The sequence below is a fragment of the Sturnira hondurensis genome, unplaced genomic scaffold (genome assembly GCF_014824575.4).
Source record: "Sturnira hondurensis isolate 20B ecotype Veracruz unplaced genomic scaffold, ASM1482457v3 Scaffold0022566, whole genome shotgun sequence".
Classification (NCBI taxonomy): Eukaryota; Metazoa; Chordata; class Mammalia; order Chiroptera; family Phyllostomidae; genus Sturnira; species Sturnira hondurensis.
Window position 1 is genome coordinate 6,064,983 of NW_028095197.1, and position 20,410 is coordinate 6,085,392.

The 20,410-nt window shown below is 37.2% G+C and overlaps 1 protein-coding gene across 1 annotated transcript in view; it reads right to left on the minus strand.

Moving 5' to 3' along the window:
* Nucleotides 1-20,410, minus strand: part of KIF24 (kinesin family member 24) — an 88,543-nt gene that overhangs the window by 63,567 nt on the left and 4,566 nt on the right. The window lies entirely within an intron of this gene.

The following is a 20,410-nucleotide window of genomic DNA, read 5'->3' on the forward strand; positions in this document are numbered from 1 at the left end:
TATATTACAGTATGTATAATACAATTATTCTTTTAAAAAATGAAAATCATAAAACATGCAGAAAAATCTATTCTAGCATACCAGGTTTTCAATAAATATATTTTTCTTCTGAAGTGATTAAACAGCATAGTTTAATCACATAAATAAAGATACTTACAATGCATTTGTAGTAACAGACATGGTCTATTCATTTGCTTAATAAAGAGACTTTCAATTGTATATATACATAGCTACAGGCCACACACATTTAACACAAGTCACTTACTTATTTCTAGGGAGTTCTTTCCAAAGTTTCAATGTCTACTTTAACACATGCCACAAACTACTGAAACATTGCTCCCAACCACTGATTGTAGCAGGACTAATTTTAGATGTTCAAGTTAATGTCAAGGCATGTTGCACAACTGTTTCCATGATTAATGAACAAAGGCTAAGAACTCTTTTAGAATGGAAAGCAGAATTAAATAGCAAACCACAAAGGATTAAAAACTAATATAACTCTGAGAAAATCACATTTGTATCTGCTGAGTACTGGTAAAAGCTAGACATCATTAATTTGGAATCTACTAATTCACAATTTCAAATTATTCTACAAGGTAGATGGTTGTAGCTGTCCACCTGTACAGAATATGAATAAAAGAGTTTACTTAGGAAAGTAATACTGTGGTCAAGATTTTAAATGATTGCACATTAAAATGCTTAATATACCAAGATATCTAACGAAATACTAACAAGTGATGGGGTAATAACATACAATTCTAGTCTTTTAAAAAAATTTTTTAAAAAGATTTTATTTATTTATCTTTTAGAGAGGAATGGAAGGAGAGGAGGAGAGAAATATCAATGCATGGTTGCCTCTCATGAGTCCCCTGCCGGGAACTGGCCTGCAACCCAGGCATGTGCCCTGACTGGGAATCGAACCGTGATCATCTGAGGTGGAGCTGAGGCGATGCTAGTACTGGGGAGCAGTTCCAAATAGTGATTATCAATAGCAGAGAGGTTTGACTGCACAGAGACCATAACAAAATTGCTTGCAGAGGCATATCAAAACCCTATCAATGAGTGGCAAGTGACAATTAAGCTGCATCTGGTAGCAGGATATAAAGTCATCTCCCCCTCCCCAGTCCATGGAAAAACTATCTTCCACAAAACAGGTCCCTTGTGCCAACATGGTTGGGGACCACTGACCTAGACTATAAATTATAGCAGTTGCCCAGACAAAGGTCATAATCTACAAGTAGCAATAGGTCTCCCTTGGGAAGGGTAGGGAGGAAAAAAAAACTACATAAAACTAAAAATTTTCTCTTTATATAAATATATGTATAAGTATACAAATATTTGCAATATACAAGTATATTTGGGTTCAAGTTTCCAAAGTATCACTGAAATGAACTTTATTTTATCTGTACCCCAGGATTTTTGCTTTAGGCCTCCTTAGGGAGGCTTATCAGGATAATGACCCTTCTCCACACACCAACCCATAAATGCATATTTTTACTTTAATTCAATGTTTTATTTGTAGCTATGTATTTTATTGTAGGGAGTCCCTCATCCTTCTTAGAAATAGGTTAGCTATAGTAATAAAATACTGGCATGTCAAGTTTATTAGTGGATAGAAGGTAACTAACACTAAAGCACTGGGGTACACATCATTGGCAGATAAACACAGACCCTTAAAACTACCACTGACACCAAATACATTCTTATTCTGTAGGGAGGAAGACAAAAGAGAATAGAAAGCAAAACATTCATATGGTTTCTTTTTTTCTATTTTAAGGTGTCAAGTAAGATTTTAATTTAAAACGTGTCATTAGACTACCAAAGAGTTTGTTTAGTAATAAGTAGTACAGAAAATTACTGGATTAGAGGCAAAATCCAGGATTCAGTTGGGGCATGTGCAAGAAGCAACCAATTGGTGTTTCTCTCTCACATCAATATTTCTCTCCCTCTTTCTCATTCCCTTCTCATGTCTCCAAAAAATAAAATCTTTAAAATAAATCCCCAAATAACTTCATCTCTAAATTAATTTTTTAAAATTATGGGTGAATGGAATTAATAGCCTTTAGGTTCTATTGATATCAAGATTTGGGATAGTGTTCATCACATGTGCCCCAGTCCTTGGAAGTGACTTTAGAATGAAGGGATTCCCAGACTAGTACTTAAAAACTATGATTCTGCAGCCTCTCAAAAGAAGTAGAGTTAAAAGTCTAAAAGGGAACTTTCCAGAGAAGAGTAATCTCATCTTCTGCCCTCACAGATGGCAGTGCTGGAGAAGATGTGTACTAGGTCTACAGAAGGACACTTTACTATCTCTCTCACTGTTCTATGTCTTAGAAATGAAAAATAGCTTTTGCTTTTTCAGTTTCAAGATGTACTTTTTCAACACAGTGATTCCATTTTATTACTTTTATTTAGTCTTTATTGTATTTTTCCATTACCATTTAATGCCCTTATACCCCCCTCCACTCAGTAGTCACCACACTGTTGTCCATGTCCATGAGTCCTTTCACTTTTTCGCTCCATCCCTCTGCCCCCTAACACCCAATAGCTGTCACAGGCTCTCCATCTACAAGTCTGTTCCTCATTTCCCTTGCTAGTTCAGTTTGTTCACTAGATTCCACAAATGAGTGGAATCATATGATACTTGTCTTTTTTCTAACTGGCTTATTTCACTTAGTATAATGTTTTCCAGGTCCATCCATACTGCCACAAAGGATAAAATTTTCTTCTTTGTTATGGACGAGTAGGATTCCACTGTGTAAATGCCCATAGTTATTTTATCCACTCATCTACTGATGGACACTTGAGCTGCTTCCGTATCTTGTCGATTGTAAATAATGCTCCAATGAACCTAAGAGTGCTTATGCTCTTTCAAATTAGTGTTTTGGGTTCTTTTGGATATATTCCCAGAAGTGGGATGGCTGGGTCAAGAGGCAGATTCATTTTTAATTTTTTGAGGTATCTCCATACTGCTTTCCACAGTGGCTGCACCAATCGGCATTACCATCAGTGCACAGGGTTCCCCTTTCTCCACATCCTCACCAGCATTTGTTGTTTGTTGATTTATCAAAGATAGCCATTTTGACAGATGTGAGATGGTATCTCACTGTGGTTTTAATTTGCATTTCTCTGATGATTAGTGATGTTGAGCATATTTTCATATGTCTATTAGCATTTGTATGTTCTCTTTGGAGAAGTGTCTATTCAGGTCTTTTGCCCATTTTTTAATTGGGTTGTTTGGTTTTTTGGGTGTTGAGTTTTTTAAACATTTTTTAAAAGATTTTATTTATTTATTTTTAGAGAGAGGGGAAGGGAGGGAGAAAGGGAGAGAAACATTGATGTGAGAGATATATATCAAGATACATCAATTAGTTGACTCTTGCATGCCCCCAACCAGTAACCTGGCCTGCCACCCAGGCATGTGCCCTCGACTAGAAACCAAACCAGAAAACTTTCGGTTCAAAGACCAGTGCTCAACCCACTGAACCACATCAGCTGGGAAGGTGTTGAGTTTTATAAGCACTTTATAAACTTTAGATATTAACCTCTTATCAGATATATCAGTGAATATGTTCTCCCATTCTGTGGGTTGTCTTTTTATTTTGTTGATGATTTCCTTTGCTGTGCAAAAACCTTTTAGTTCAGTGAAGTCTCATTTGTTCATTTTTTCTTTTTTTCCCCCCCTTGTCTGGGGAGATGTAGCCAATAAAAAATTTCTATGAGCAATGTCCAAGATTTTGCCTATGTCTTCTAGGATTTTTATGGCTTTAGGTATAACATTTAAGTTTTTTCTCCATTTTGAATTTATTCTTGTGTGTGTTGTAAGAAGGTCTAGTGTCATTTTTCTGCATGTATCTGTCCAATTTTCCCAACACCATTTATTGAATAAACTATCTTCAGCCCATTGTATGTGCTTGCTTCCTCTGTCAAATATTGACTATAAAGGTATGGGCTTATTTCTGGGCTCTCTATTCTGTTCCATTTCTGTTTTTATGCCAATACCATGCTGCTTTGATTTTATGGCCTTACTGTATAGTTTGACACTAAGGAGCATTCCTTTAACTTTGCTCTTTGTCCAGATTTCTGTTACTATGTGGGTCTTTTTGTGGTTCCATATACATTTTGAGATATTTGTTCTAGTTCTATGAAATATGTCATTGGAATCTTGAAAGGACTTGCACTGAATCTATAGATTGCAGGTACTATGGACATTTTAATGATGTTAATTCTTCCTATCCATAAACATGGTATGTGCTTCCACTTATTTGTATCTTCTTCAATTTCTTTCTTTAGTGTCTTATAATTTTCCATGTACAGGTCTTTTACATTCTTGGTGAGATTTATTCCTGGGTTTTGTGTTTTTTTCGGAAGCAACTATGAATGGGATTGTTGTCTTAATTTTTCTTTCTGTTAGTCTGTTATTGTCATACAAAAATGCAACTGATTTCTGGATATTAACTTTGTATCCTGCTACTTTGCTGAATTCATTTATCAGTTCTAGTAGTTTCTTGGAATCTATGGGGTTCTCTACATACAGTATCATGTCATCAATATATAAAGACAGTTTTACTTCTTTTCTAATTTGGATGCCTTTTATTTCTTCTTCTTGTCTGATTGCTATGGCTATGACTTTCAGTACTATGTTGAATAAGAGAGGTGAAAGCAGACATCCCTGGCTTGTTCCTGATCTCAAGGGGAATGCTAGTAGTTTTTGCTCATTGAGTATGGTGCTGGCAGTGGGTTTGTCATAATGGCCTTTATTATGTATAGGTGTGTTCCCTGTATTGCCACTTTGCTGAGAGTTTTTATCATTAATGGCTGCTGACATCCATTAATGATCAAATGCTTTTTATTCTTCACCCAGTTTATGGGGTGAATCACATTTATTGATTAGCAACTGTTGTACCAACCTTGCATTCCCAGAATACATCTCACTTGATAATGGTGTATGATCTTTGATGTATTCCTGTATTCAGTTTGCTAATATTTTGTTGAGGATTTTAGCATCTGTGTTCATCAGGAATATTGGCCCAGAATTTTCTTTCATCATAGTGCCTTTATCTGCTTTTGGAATTAGAATAATGATGGCCTTATATTCATTTTTAAGTTGGTATTTTCTCATATAACCAAAATGCCATTATTATACCTAATCAAATGAAAAATAATTTTTGGTATCTTATAATCACCCCAATTATCTCAAAAAAGTCTTTAAAATTAAAAATATATATATCTACCCTGAAATATATATATTTAAAATATATTTGCAGAGCCCTGGCTGGTGTGGTTCAGTGGACTGAGTGCTGGCCTGTGAACCAAAGGTCACCATTTTGATTCCCAGTCAGGGCACATGCCTAGGTTCCAGACCAAGTCCCCATTTGGGGAAATGCTGTTTCTCTTCCTCTCTTTCTTCCCTTCCCCCCAAAATAAATAAAATCTTAAATAAAATAAAGTATATTTGCATAAAAAGCTTTTTGTTCAAATCAGAATCCAGACAAGGTACACATTTGATTCTTGTGTCTCTTAAGTCTTTTTTACTTTTTTTCTTAAAGTACCTCATCCCCCCGCTTTTTTTTTGCCTTTTATTCAATTGACTTATTGTGGAAATCAAATATGTTCCAAGTATGGGACATACTTACACTAAAAAAAAATCACTCATTATTAATTGGAAATTCAAATTTAACTAGGTGTCTTGTTTTGTTTTGGCTTGATATGGCAACCCAATATGAGAATCAAGTTCCACATTTTAGGTAAAAAAATACTTCATAGGTGTTACCGTGTGCTTCATGATATATCACATCAAAACATACACAAATGTCTGCAGACTGCAGCCTGGTTCCTTCATGTAAAGTTTGTCTATCAACCAGCCAATTTACTGGTTTCATCCACTGACAAAAGCTACCTGCCTCACTTATTTTCTTAAGAGATTGCAAAATGGCGATTTTCTGAATCTATCATTCTTTGTGGAATTTATCTGTAAAGAACTTTCTGTCAAAAACTAAGGCTATTTGGTTATCCAAGAGTAGAATTTACATAAGAAGGCAGACATAAGGTATTCTTTCCTTTTAATTTCCATTTTCAAAGTAGTAGTGCCCTAGTTATTTTTGATGGTATATAATAAGTTCTTTTGGAGTGGGGATTCAAATTCATTATTAATTCGTGGGTTTTTAATATATTTCATGTATTCCAATTAATTGTTTCAAGGCTTTGACACCTTCACCTTGTACTTTCCTGGCCAAAACCTAAAACTGGCTTTCCTCTAAGAAACTAGAAGTAGCCACCCATAGTCCAACATCCAGCTAAAAGTTATGCATTCCCAGAAAGAAAAGATAAAGAAAGCAGAGAGGGCTTGTGCATTAGAGAAAGAGGAAAAGAATGAGCATAACACTGGCCCTTTTCTTCCCTTTGTAGATCAGGAACAGCTCTTTATAGCCACACGCAGCTTATTGATACAGAAAGGTAACTCACTACTCTTATATTTGAGTTACTGAATAGTCTTTTCTCTAGGTCAATTTTCAACTTCAGAATCAACTCCAAACAATTAGTTTTGGCTTCTGGAAGGCCTTATTTTTGTTTTCAAGATTTTATTTGTTTATTTTTAAAGAGGAGAAGGAAAGGAGAGAAGGAGAGAAACATCAATGTGTGGTTGCCTCTCCCATTCCCAGACTAGGGACCTGGCCTGCAACCCAGGTATGTCCCCCAACTGGGCATTGAACCAGCAACCCTTTAGTTCACAGGCCTGTGTCCAATCCACTGAACTACACTAGCCGGGGCTGGAAGGACTTATTAAGAGGGACTTTGGCTCTGGCTGGTGTGGCTCAGTAGGTTGGTACAATGTCCCTTAACTGAAAGGTTGCAGGTTCGATTCTGGTCAGGGCACATACCTAGGTTGTGGGTTTGTTACCTGGTCTGGGGGCATACAATCCTCAGCCAGGGTGCATATGACCCCTGGTCTGGGCACATACAGATCCCTGGTTCCAGCGTGTATGGGAGGCAGCTGATGGATGTTTCTTACATCAATGTTTCTCTCCCTTCCTCTCTCTCTCTCTAAAAGCATTTAAAAAATGTCCTCAGGTGAGGATTAAAAAAAAAGAAAGGAAGAAACCTTTGAGGCATTTACAACTATTAATAGAATACAAAATGAGAATCTGGGGGCTGGAGGGTGTCAAGTCATTTCCATTTTATTTCTTGTGTCCATTCTTAAATTTGAAGAATTTACCATTGATACTTTTGCCACACAGTGACTATAGTGTAAATGGAGTTCCTCAACATAAAGGTGATGGGATATAATAAACACTAAGAAGCAGAATAATCAAACAAAATAAAAGGTCAAAATTTGTAACAAATTAAATATTTCAAATATTTTAAGAAATTTGACTGATTTCAAATGTCTTCTATCACTACTAGTTCATAAAGATTCAGATAAAAATGAAAAATGGGTAAAGGAAGAAGAGTTAGATGCCAAGGTTGATGATTGTTGACTTGGTTTATTTAAGCATTCCTACTCTCTTAGCTCTAACCTTACTGGGTAATCAAGAGCAAAGAGGGCAAATATACAGCCTACAAATACATATATGTGCTGCCTTTTCCCTCTCCCATACCCATGATAGGTAATCCAAACCTACTTCAATGTTCTTTCATATTAAGTTCTGAAACAGCTTAGAATCCTCCCCTTTGGGGTGCATGTGCATAATATTGTACAATTGCATTAGTTTTGACAGCTATGTATACCTGTAAAATTGCCACCACAATTAAAATACAGAATATCATCCTCAAAAGATTCCTCATGCCTCTTTACATCCATCCTCCCTGCTGCCCCTGAACCCAAGCAACCATTGATCTGTTTTCTGTCATTATATTAGTTTGCACTGTCTAAAACTTTTATAAAAATAAAGTTATACCATATATTCTCTTTTGTATCTGGCTTTTTCCAGCTAGCACAATGATTTGAGACTTATCCATAATATACATATCACACATACACACACGCACACACACAATTTTACTTAGGAGGTGAAAAATCAAAATGAAGCAGTGAGTTGCCCAAGATAACACAGCTCTCAAGTGATATTTCTAAGATTAGAACTTAGGTCTTCTCATGGCTAGTCCCATGTGTTTTTCCCTACTCCATGCTGCCTCTTTCAGAAGTAGCTGCAAAGAGAGTCCAACTGCCAGTCCCCCTAACAGGCCTGCTATCTACCCAGCTCAGCAGACTGGCTGCCTCCTGCAGATCTGCATAGCAGCATGGAATGTCACAGCTGCCACCACCAGGAAAATGCCCTGCAAATCAGCAAAATCCAATAGAAGACAGATGGGCAGGTTTTTACATGTAAGGGCCCACTCACAATGAATGCCACAAGTATGCAGGGTTCTCCTTTCTGACAAACCCACAGACTGTTAGGTCTCAGCTGTTGGGGTAACAATCAGAAATAGTCTTGGAAGAAATCCAGTTGGCAGAAATTCAAATATTCTTATCTTGGTGACCAAGAAAATAACTGGAAGGAGAACATATGAAACTTTATACACAATTAAGGAAGTTTATTCACATTTCAGGATGTGGAAAAGATCCAACTATTTAACATGCTCCCTCAAACTCTCAATTTATCTACCTAAACTATGTAACTCTACCCACCAAAACCACCTGAAATTGAACTTAGAATCAGATAACTCTCAGTCATTTAGCTGTGTAAGCTTGGGCAGAAGTCACTCACTTTCTCTGAATTTCAGTTTCCTTTCTCAAAGGATGCAGTAAGATATTTATGTAAAACAAATTTGAAAACTATAAAGTAATCCAAAAGGATGGGGCCATGCTCTCTTATTCAGCACTGGATCACTGTGCCTGGCATGCAGGAGTGTTGACTCATTAGAAACAAATATATGTGCCACATGAGTGACTTTTAACACTATTAACAGATGGTTTCTATTACAGTAAGTCCTCACTTAACATCGTTGACAGGTGCTGTAACTAAGCGAAATGATGTACAACAAAACCAATTTTACTACAGGCTAATTAATAAAAACAAGAGTTAAGTCCCTCAGTATCTCATCAATGTGATAATGAAACAACGTTATTTGAGGACATGCCATATTTGACTGATGAAAAGTTGAATATATAACAACTTTCATCTGGGTAAGGGATTAGAGATACTGAGGTAGATGTATTATACTTACAAAATGTACTAATTAACAGTAACACTATGTGTAAGCTTCTATTAATTTAAAACTGTTTCATTAATGACAATTGCACAAGTACTTTTCTCTCCTTCATTGTAATATAGTTGACATACGTGCCTGATTACCATATAAGACCAACACTTGATACAAATTTGTCATGTGTATGTATAGTCTAAATGATTTTCTTTTAATAAACTTTAATGAGGAATAATTTATGTATAATAAACTAGACCCATTTTAAGTGTACAGGTCTATGAGTCTTGAAAAATACTTACTCATGTAACCACATCAATCAAAATAAAAGCAAAACAATCCCATCAATCACCTCTAAAGGTTCCTAACACCCTTGGCAGTAGATCCTCTCCTCTGGCCTTGGCCCCAGGTAACCACTAACCTGCTTTCTGTCACTGCAGATGAGTTGTACTTTCTAGAATTTCTCATAAAATAAAATCACAGAGTGTTACTGTTATTTTAAATTGATATAATATATGGAGACCAAGGAGATTTTCCCCTTTGTAGAATATCCATTTGGTGTGATTTACTTTCTTAGGCTATTGGATACAAGTTAAAATGACCATACTATTTTTCATTTTTTTCACTAACCTAAATAATACCTGCTAATAAAGAAATTTCTTAGATCAGTCTAAATGCCTGTATGACAACCTGAGAAAAACAAGGCATTAATGAAACAAATATATATATATAGAGTCAATAACCTGGAAAAAGTATTCTATATTTTAAAAAATGTTTGAAGCAATCCCACGGGTAGGTAGGATGTTTTGTTGAAAGAGTTGTGTCTTCCTCTACTTTTAGGGGAAGACAATTCAGTAACTAACATGAACCCAGGAGCAGATATTGTAATTTCAAAAAACCTGAAGAAAATATCAGAATCTACTATTGCCTGCTTTTATCATCCTGAATAATCATCCAGACCATTCAATATTTCTAATAAAAGTATTTGAATGCTATAAAAAAGTAGAACACCTAAAGTCTATATATTCCTTCCTGATCAGAAAAACTGGGGAAAAGTGGCCCAAGTTCTAAAGTATCCAAGTTATTTTTAGTTTTGCAAATTGATGTGACATCCCAAATACGTGAATTATCAAAGAGGAAATGGGGGTGGAAGTGTCAATAAATCCCTCCAGAGCATCATTAAGTTTTAAAAACTATCTTGAAAAAATAAATAAAAATAAAAACTATCTTGAGACATAATTCACACACCATAAACTCATCTGTTTAAAGCATACAATTCAACAATTTTTAGTTGAATTCAGAGTTGTGCAACCATCACATTTTAGAAAATTTTTGTCACTCCAAAAAGAAACCTTTTAATATTACATTTTACATGTTACATTAGCATCTAAAATGGAAAAGCTCTTCCCCATAGAAACATTCATTTCTATAATTATCAAAATAAAATTAAACATGGGAGAAATTGAGAAAAAGGTATTGAAATTTTCTATAGAAATGTAAGCTGTGGTTAAGAGTTGTCACAATGCACATGTTGAATATATACAGTTTTTAAATATATTTTTAGACTCTTCGAACCAAGAATGAAAATCTCTTGAGCTTAACATGTTCCAGATGAGAGTGATGGCTATCCTTTTTTAAGTGATTCAACATAAGCCTAATAATGCATAAACCAAAGCCTATTTCATTTTATTAAGATGCTTAGAAACCCTATCCTTATTTTATTTATTTATTTATTTACTTACTTACTTATTTTTAGAGGGGAAGGAGAGAGGGAGAGAAACATCAATGTATGGTTGCCTTTTGTGCATCCCCTGCTGGGAGTTAGCCTGCAAGGAACCGGCCTGCAACCCAGGCATGTGCCCTGACTGGGAATCGAACTGTGATCGTGTGGTTCGCAGGTCCGCGCTCAATCTCAATCCACTGAGCTACGCCAGCCAGGGCTCCCTATCCTTATTTTAAATAAAAGAAACCTGTTTTTAAAAAAGCCTTACTCATTTGTACATGGATCTCTTTGTTATTTTTATAATGGTTAATTTAATAATTCTCTGTAAAGATGTACTCATTTTATTATAAGGAATACAGGAAAGAGGAAAGTAAACTGTGGCTTTAGATAACTTTTACAGTAGCCAAAAATATTTGTGTGTTCATAGCCTTTTACAAATATTCAAAATTGTTACAGAAATAATTCATGTTCCCTAAGTTTTAAAAAAATCCTCTCCATTCAACAGTGAAATCTTAAATTATTTATCCTGAGCAACTCCTGAAATGAAAAAAGTTCACAAATGCCATAAATAGCCAGTTCATCTGAGAATTAAAAAATATAGCCAAACAGGAAGTAGAACTTACATGCATATAATCCTAAATAGAACCTGATAAATACAAGTTACAAAATTCTCTAAACAAACATTAAATTTTTAAATAAACATTTCTGCATAAAAAGCTTTTTACAAGGTACTTTCAACAAGTTATATTTATGAAATTAAAAGGATAATATCTACTCCTAAATGATTCTATTAAGTTTTGAGAGAAAGTTCTTAATTAAATGGCAGAGAACATACAGCTCTCTAGAAAAAGACAATAAAGGGGCAATGAAGCAAAAGGTTATCTTCACCAAGGAGGAAAAAGGCATGGAAGAAGAAAATATATGAAGTTAGAGAAGGCAGAGTGTTATGGAGAACTTTCAGAGTAAAGGATGATGGAGCTAAATCAATAACACCATAAAAGAGTTTGGCATTATCTTATGAAATTGAGTCTTCATGTATCCTGCAACCAAGCAACTCGACCGGAGAAAAAGTTTGCACATGTGCTTCCAGAGGCACATACATAAATATTCATAGCAGCACTGTTCACAAGAGCCTTTATGAACCGAAATAACCATTGGCTGGAGAATAGATAAATAAATGTGGCATATTCAGAGAATGGAATGTTAGAAAGCAATGATAATAGAACAAATAAATAGCTACCCTAAACAATTTATTAAATCTCAGAAACATCACTAGGAGAAAAACCCCATAAAACAATGTACCTTTCTATAAGGCTCAACAGCAAGCAAATCTAATGTACTAAATATTACCCAGGCATCTAAACACAAAATGTGGGTTAATGGTTACCTCTGAAGGGACAGCAAGGAAACGGGGAACAGGAGAACATAGGGAGATTATGTGCTAGGTCTTGGGTATTTATTCATTTTGTCTTATGATGCATAACTTACATATGTTTCACACATATTCTTTGGTATGTATCACATTAAATTTGTATAAGATAAAGGAAAAAAAAAGAATCCCACTAGCTAGGTCAGTAGAGAACAAGTTTACAGCTGATCTACTCTATAACATTTGGCTCATGAAGAATTCTTCCATACCTGGCAGTTTAATTCACATAGAGCTTACATTTTTTAAGAATTAGTTACCATTTTTACAAATCATAAGCAGTTAAAAACATTCGTTTCTGCTTTTCTTAAAAACTAAAAGATACAGCTCTGACTAAAAGATATGGCTCAGTGGGTTGACCATCATCCCCCTAACCAAAAGGTTGCTGGTTCGATTCCCAGTCATGGCACAAGCCTGGGTTGCAGGCCAGGTTCCCAGTTAGGGGTGTGTAAGAGGCAACCCATTGATGTTTCTCTTGTACATTAACGTTTCTCTCCCTCTTCTTCTCCCTCCCTTCTCCTCTCTCTAAAAATAAATAAGTAAAATATTTCAAAAAAAAATAAAAGACGCAGTCACATTGGGCCTACAATAAAATAGTAACAACAGACCTAAACTCAATTGTGCCTGTTCTCCTTAGAATAATATATACTATTCTATAGCCCATGATCCCCTGCTGCTTATTCCTGTATACTAATCAGCTTTATTCACTTACATTAATTGGGTGGTCCTATGGGCATTTGTTTGAGAAGCAGGATCAGGTCTAACACCCTCATTTTATGTGCTAATTGAGACTGTAGGAATGATCGACTTGTCTAAGGTAACACAGCTTAGGTAGGCTAAACCTCAGTAACTTTTTTCAAACATCTTACCATTTTCTACTCTCTACTTACTCAATTATATTTTTATTTTTGTTTATTTATTTATTTCAAATACAAGCAAAAATTTATTTTAGAAATTTACAGAGGTAGAAAATTTATTTAGAAATTCACAGAGCCATGAAAGAAGTGAGCCAGCTGAGCTACGTGGGTTCAGGAAACAAGTTACAGGGCAAAAGAAGGGCCCTTGAAGCTCAGGAGAAAGAAGGCAAAGAGACATGCCTAAAGGAAGAAGGTGCAAGTGGGGAGAGGGGAGGGACAGCTTAATTATATGTTTTAAATGAATATGCTGTTCCTGATAATAAGGGCTACGTAGGAAGGTCAGCTGACATTTGAGGATATTATTTGCTTTCATTATTATTATATAAGTAGTATAAAAATACAAGGACTAAAATAGCTTCTGACTGCCAAGAAATATTTCTCAATCTGAGTTCCCCTAAACTGTGACAATGACCACTTTTTCAAATATATAGAATGGCTTTATTAAGAAAGTAACTCACATATCGATCAAGTTCACCCACTTAAAGTAAATTCAATGTCTTTTAGTATGCTCACATATTAAACCCCCAATCCATCTAGCCCTAGGCAACCACCAATAATGATCACTTTTTAAGGTATCACTAACAAAGTCCTTGGGCCCATTCAACAATTAAAAATGGCTACAATACGAACCCAACGTTCTCAATCAATTTTCATCAAAATGTCTCTTTACCTTATGTTAAGCACAAGGTCCCTAATTAAGAACACAAGAAATTCAGGATTATCAGTGGGAGATTAAAAGGTGAATAATACAGTATATATTTTCGCCCCAACAAGGAAATTAGTTATTTCAAACTCCGGGGATTATTCTATCTATAGACTACTGATCTCAACAGAACACAAGCAATACTAGACAACTGCTTAAAATAACAGCTGCAAGAGAATGACAATATATGACACTTAATGGAATTCTTAAGGCTAGATGTGGATTTTGGGATACCAATTGTGAGTTATACATAAAAGTAGTTTTTGAGATTGTTTCTTTTTGTAATTAAAAAAAAAGGTTCACGTTTGTTTGCAGTTAAGTAGCTAATGCTTGCAATTACTGCAATTCTTTTCAAGGACACCATTATGAGGTTTCTAAGTTTGGTGAAAAGCATAGAAGCAATCACCTAAAAATAAACCTAACAAAATTGTTGAACCCAGGTATCTTAAAATAGTGCAAGTATTACTCTCTCTAAATATAAAGGTTTAATTCTGAAAAAATTCCCAGTAACAGGTGGTAACCAATGTTGGATTTGAAATCAGTGATTCATTTTTAAAATCATGGTCTAATCCAAATTGCAAAAGTTGTCATCTACAGGTTTTTGCCATTTTGCAGTTATAAATACTTTTAACAAAATATATCTCATGGGTTTCTTTAATTGATTTTTAGGGGGAGGAGGAGAGAGAGAAACATCAATTTGTTGCTCCACTTATAAATGCATTCACTGGTTGATTCTTACATGCACCCTAACTGGGGATAGGCATATGGGGTGATGCTCTAAACAACTGAGCTACTTGGCTAGGAAATATATCTTGTGTTTAATTGGAAAAATAAACAGGGTAACCAGTTTTTATAAATTCCTTAGATGATATAGATTCTTTTATTCAGGGTTATATGCTTTTGGGGACTGTTGCCAAAATGACACATAAAGGAGTAATGCTGAGAAAGCAAAGAACAATGAAAACAATAATTACACTCACTGGAATTATTAATAAGTAATTAATATGTAGTTAATTGTGCTGCTTGATTAATCTTCTAAAAGTTTTTATGAGGTGGCAATTATCATAGACATAGTTCCTCATTGCTAGTGAAACCTCCACTAGAGTCTTTTGGGCCTGGATACTGTGCAATATTATTAAGTGGGTACTTCCCAAACTCCAGTGTGACTTTAGAAAACTGACAATGTTAGGGATGTCTAGCAGCAAAACTATGCAGGAATCGCTATCAAAATGCTCCCATGACTGAGCATCTGAACTATTTACCAATAACCAAACTCATTACCTCACCACAAAATCTGTCCCTCCAGATTCTGTTCCTTGGGGAGTAGAATTGGGTGAGTGACAATACCATCTATTCAGTCACTCAGAGCTAAACTGAGAAGCATCCCAGATTTTTAATTCTCCCTTTAATCCCAAATATAATCAAGTTCACTCAATTTAATCTTCTAAATATTTGTCAAATTTCCCTATTATCCTCATTCCTCCCACCAACAGCCTTGGTGGTTCAGCCCCAATATCTAACTGCTCTGCCTGACTCCAGTTTTGCCCAAACTGTCCTCCACAACACAGAGCCAGAGTGTTTTTTGAAAACACAGTTATGACCACGGTGCTCCCCTATTTAAAACCTTTCAGTGGCATTCTGCCACCTATCTAAAGGTCAAAATCTTTAGCATGTCCTACAAAGCTTTCCAAAGTCTAGCCCCTTTCTCTCTCTCCAGTTTAGTCAACCTCTGAGATGGTTTCACTTCTCTGTGCATTTTTTTACACTGTACTTTTGAATGGCCTCCTACCACTCTCATCAACTTCACTTTATCTGTTTTGTTGGGAACTGCTCTGCCTGGTTTCAGTTGTAACTGGCCCCCATGGCTAAGGCTGAGTGAGCAACCTCTGGAATGGGAGCTACTAAGGAGACAAACCTTGTCTCTGTTTTACACCCTGCCCCAAAAGCTTGGTCGGTTAGTCTATGACAGGTACGACCCCTCAGAGGGGGGGCAACCTAAGCCAGACATGATCACTTGGGAGGCCATCATGGAAGGACTCAGGGGCTGCGACAAAGAGGGAGTGATGGACCCTCACCCCCTGGCTATTCTGACGTAGCCCAAGTCCCCATGTCCTCTGGGAGAAGCGCTTCCTGACTCTAATCCACTTAAGCCTGAAAAACTATGTTGGGGGAGGCGGTGCAGCCCCTTTCGGGCTAGAGTGGGATCCAGGGTGATCAGGCATATGAGTTCCTAAAAATCCTGTGAAGCCTGCTTTGCTAAGAGTGCTTTCATTCATATGATAAGGGTCTGAGTAGGAAATGAGTATGTCTCACAAAGTTTCTGCAACCTCCTTACCTGACAGACACTGACTCAGACTAAGCCCTCAGATTTCTTTGAAATGTTATCTACTGTTTGATCCTTGCCACCTGACATTGATTGATGAGCTTTACCTGTATTCCTATGTATTACAACCCAATAAAAGCCATTGAGGAAGGGGCTCTTTACCTTTCTCCTCTGAGAGATTGGCCACCTCTCCTCCCCAAGCAGATCATGTCTTGGTAGTTTGACTTTCATCCGTGGCAGACAGGGGGACTCTGCAAGCAAAGTTGCCCCCACACTGTCTACTTCTCACCTATTAAAACACAAATGAGGTCTTTTCTGATCTCCCCAGATGTGGTTGGATGTCCCTTCTGTGTTTATATCATACTTTTTGCATAGTTCTATCACTGCAGTTACATTCTGTAATAATTATCTATGAGTATGTCTATTTCCTCTACTATAATATGATCTCCTTATGGTCAAGGAATGTGTCTCATTAATCTTTTCTTTTTTTTAAAGATTTTATTTATTTGAGAGGGGAAGGGAAGGAGAGAGGGAGAGAAATCAACGTATGGTTGCCTCTCATGCGTCCGCTGGCGAGAACCGGCCTGCAACCCAGGCATGTGCCCTGACTGGGAATCGAACCACGATTGTGTGGTTCGCAGGCCTGCGCTCAATCCACTGAGCTACACGAGCCAGGGCTATTTTCATCCCCAGTATCTAAAAAACTGTCTGGAAGTAATAAAAATTCAATATTTATTTAATTAATAAGTGAATAAATATCCTCACACTATTTTAAATACTATACAAAAACACTGGATACCATTTGTACTCACACATGGTAGGCACTATTGTATCAGGGTAATTTGGTTACTTGGGAAAATATGGCAGAGCTGGTGGTGCCCTGACTCACTGCCCCTGGACAACGAAATGAAACAGGGTTGTACTATTCAAATGAATTGCTGTGGACACAGCTATGGTCATACATCTGACAAGAATTTTTCATCCAGTCATTCCAGAAATAGTTTTTGAGAGCCTTCTATGAGCTAGACTCTCTTCTAGACATTATAGACACAACAGCAAACAAAACAGATAAGGTAACTCAACATGCTATTATTTTAGTGGAAGGGGATGATAATCAAATAAGAAAACTAATTTCAGATAGTAATACGTGCTATAAAAAAATAAAGCAGGGTGCCCTGGCTGAGCAGCCCAGTTGGTTAGAGTATTGTCCCAATATGCCAAGGTTGCAGGTTCAACCTCAGGTCAGGGCACACGCAAGAATCAGTAAATGAATGCATAACTAAGTGGAACAACATTGATGCTTCTCTCCTTCTTTTTCCTTTTCTTTCTCTCTAAAATCAATAAATTTAAAAAATTTAGGACTTCCAGTAAGATGAAGGCCTAAGTAGACATGCTTCTACTCATGCAACCACACAGAAAATTACAATTAAACTTCAAAACAAGTAACATCCAGAACTGAAAGAAAATCTAACTCTTTACAGTTCCAGCCAAGATAGAGGTGTAGATAGATAAGCTTTGCCTTCTCGCATGACCAAAAGGACAACAACAAATTTAAAAACAAATAATAACCAGAACTGCCAGAAAATCGAACTGTATGGAAGTCCAACAACCAAGGAGTTAAGGAAGAAACATTCATCCAGACTGGTAGGAGGGGCAGAAAAAGACAGCAGGGCAGAAGAGCACTCATGGCAGGGTCTCAGCTGGAGGATCTGGCCAGTGAGACAGCAGCTGGTAGACCAGGTGATCCCACATTTGCTTGCAGATAAACCAGGAGGAGCAACTGGGGAGTGAGGCAGACTGCACAACCCAGGGTTCCAGTGCCAGAAAAGAAAGCCTCAAAACCTCTCACTGTAAAAACCTGTGGGGGTTGAGGTGGTGGGAGAAACTCCCAGCCTCACAGGAGAGTTTGTTGGAGAGAACCACAGGGTCCCAGAATGTGCACAAACACACCCACTCAGGAATCAGCACTAGAAGGGCCCTATTTGCTTGTGGGTAGCTAAAACCCTGCCAAGAGCTGAGCAAGTGCCATTCTTCCCTCTCTGACCCCTCTCCAACATAAAGCACTACAACCAGGGAAGTGGGTTGCCACACCCTGGCAAATACCTAAGGCTCCACCCCTCAAAATGTAACAGGTGCACAGAGACAAAGAAATATGGCCCAAATGAAAGAACAGATCAAAATTCCAAAAATAGAACTAAGTGATAAGGACATAGCCAACCTATCAGAACAGAGTTCAAAACACTGGTAATTAGGATGCTCACAGAAATGGTTGAAGATGATTGCAAAATAGATGAAAAAGTGAAGGCTATATGAAGTGTAATAAAAACAAATATACAGGAACCAACAGTGAAGGGAAGGAAACTGGGACTCAAATAAAAGATTTGGAACAGAAGGAAGAAATACACATTCAACCAGAATAGAATGAAGAAAGAAGAATTCAAAGAAATGAGGAGAGGCTTAGGAACCTCTGGGACAACTTCAAATGTTCCACTATCCAAGTCATAGGGGTGCCAGAAGGAAAAGAGGAAGAGCAAGAAATTGAGAACTTATTTGAAAAAAATAATGAAGGAAAAGTCCCCCAATCTAGCAAAGGAAAGAGAATTCCAGAAAGTCCAGGAAGCTCAGACAGCCCCAAACAAGTTGGACTCAAGGAAGCACACACCAAAGCATATCATAATTACATTACCCAAGATGAAAGATAAGGAGAGAATCTCCAAAGCAGCAAGAAAAAAGGAGACAGTTACTTACAAAACAGTTCATATAACACTATCAGCTGATTTCTCAAAAGAAACCTTGCAGGCAAGAAGGGGCTAGAAAGAATTATTCCAAGTCATGAAAGTTAAGGACCTATATCCAAGATTACTCTATCCTGGAAAGCAATCATTTAGAATGAGAGGCCAGATAAAGTGCTTCCCAGATAAGGTAAAGTTAAAGGAGTTCATCATCACCAAACCCTTATTATATGAAATGTTCAAGGGGCTTACCTAAGAAAAAGAAGATCAAAATTTTGAACAATAAAATGACAACAAACTCACAACTATCAACAACTGAACCTAAAGCAAAAACAATTAGAACAGGAACAGAATCACAGAAATGGAGACCAGATGGAAGGTTATCAGCAGGGAGGGGAGAGAAGCAGGGGTGGGTGGGGGAAGGTACAGGGAATAAGAAGCATAAATGGTAGGTACAAAATAGATGGGGGGTGGGGGTGGGGTTAAGAATAGCATAGGAAATGGAGAAGCCAAATCTGATTATAGGTACAGCCCATAGACATGAACTTAAGTGGTGGTGATGGTGGGGATTCTGGTGGGAGGGAGTGCAGGGTGGAGGGGAATAAAGGTGAGGAAAAAAAGGGACAACTGTAATAGTATAATCAATAGAATATACTTTAAAAAGAAGAAAAAGAAAAAAATCTAACTGTTTGGAACTACCCCAACAGCCAAGGCTTTAAAGAAGCCACATTCATCTAGAAGGGTAGGAGGGGCAGACACAGAGAGATACAGAAATTCAGTACGGCACAGGAGGGCAGTGGAGGCAGTGAAAAGGGTGGTCCCACATATATATGTAGTAGATAAAAATCAGGAGGGATACCCTGGGAGCAAGTGATCCCCGACCCAGGTCAGACTGCACAGTCCAGGGTTCCAGTGCCAGGAAGATAAATCCCTGTATTTTCTGGCTGCAACAACCAGTGGAGGTTGGAGTGGAGAAAGATTTGGCCATATTTTCAAGAGACTCTGCTTAAAGGGCCCACACAATCTTAGAACATACACAAAGGCACACCTGGGATTTAGCACCAGGGCAACAGCTGGAAGGGTGCCAGTTGCATACAGGGAATGAGTGAAGTGACTGGAATTGGGGCAAGTGCCAGGAAAACCTCTAGAAGCCAGGAAGCACCACTGTCCCCTCTCCAAACCCACCCCCCACACAGAGCCACAAAGCAGTGAAGCAGGTTGCCCCACCCTTGTGCTTACCTAAGGCTCCACCCCACACAATTTACAGGTGCCTTTTCTACTATAAGCCACAGTACTAAGAAAAGAAGTCAAAGCTGCTTTACCTAATACACAGAAACAAACACAGAGGCTGCCAAGTAAAGGAGACAGAGAAATGTGGCCCAAATGAAAAAAAAAGAACAAGACCCCAGAAAAAGAACTAAACAAAACAGAAATAACCAACC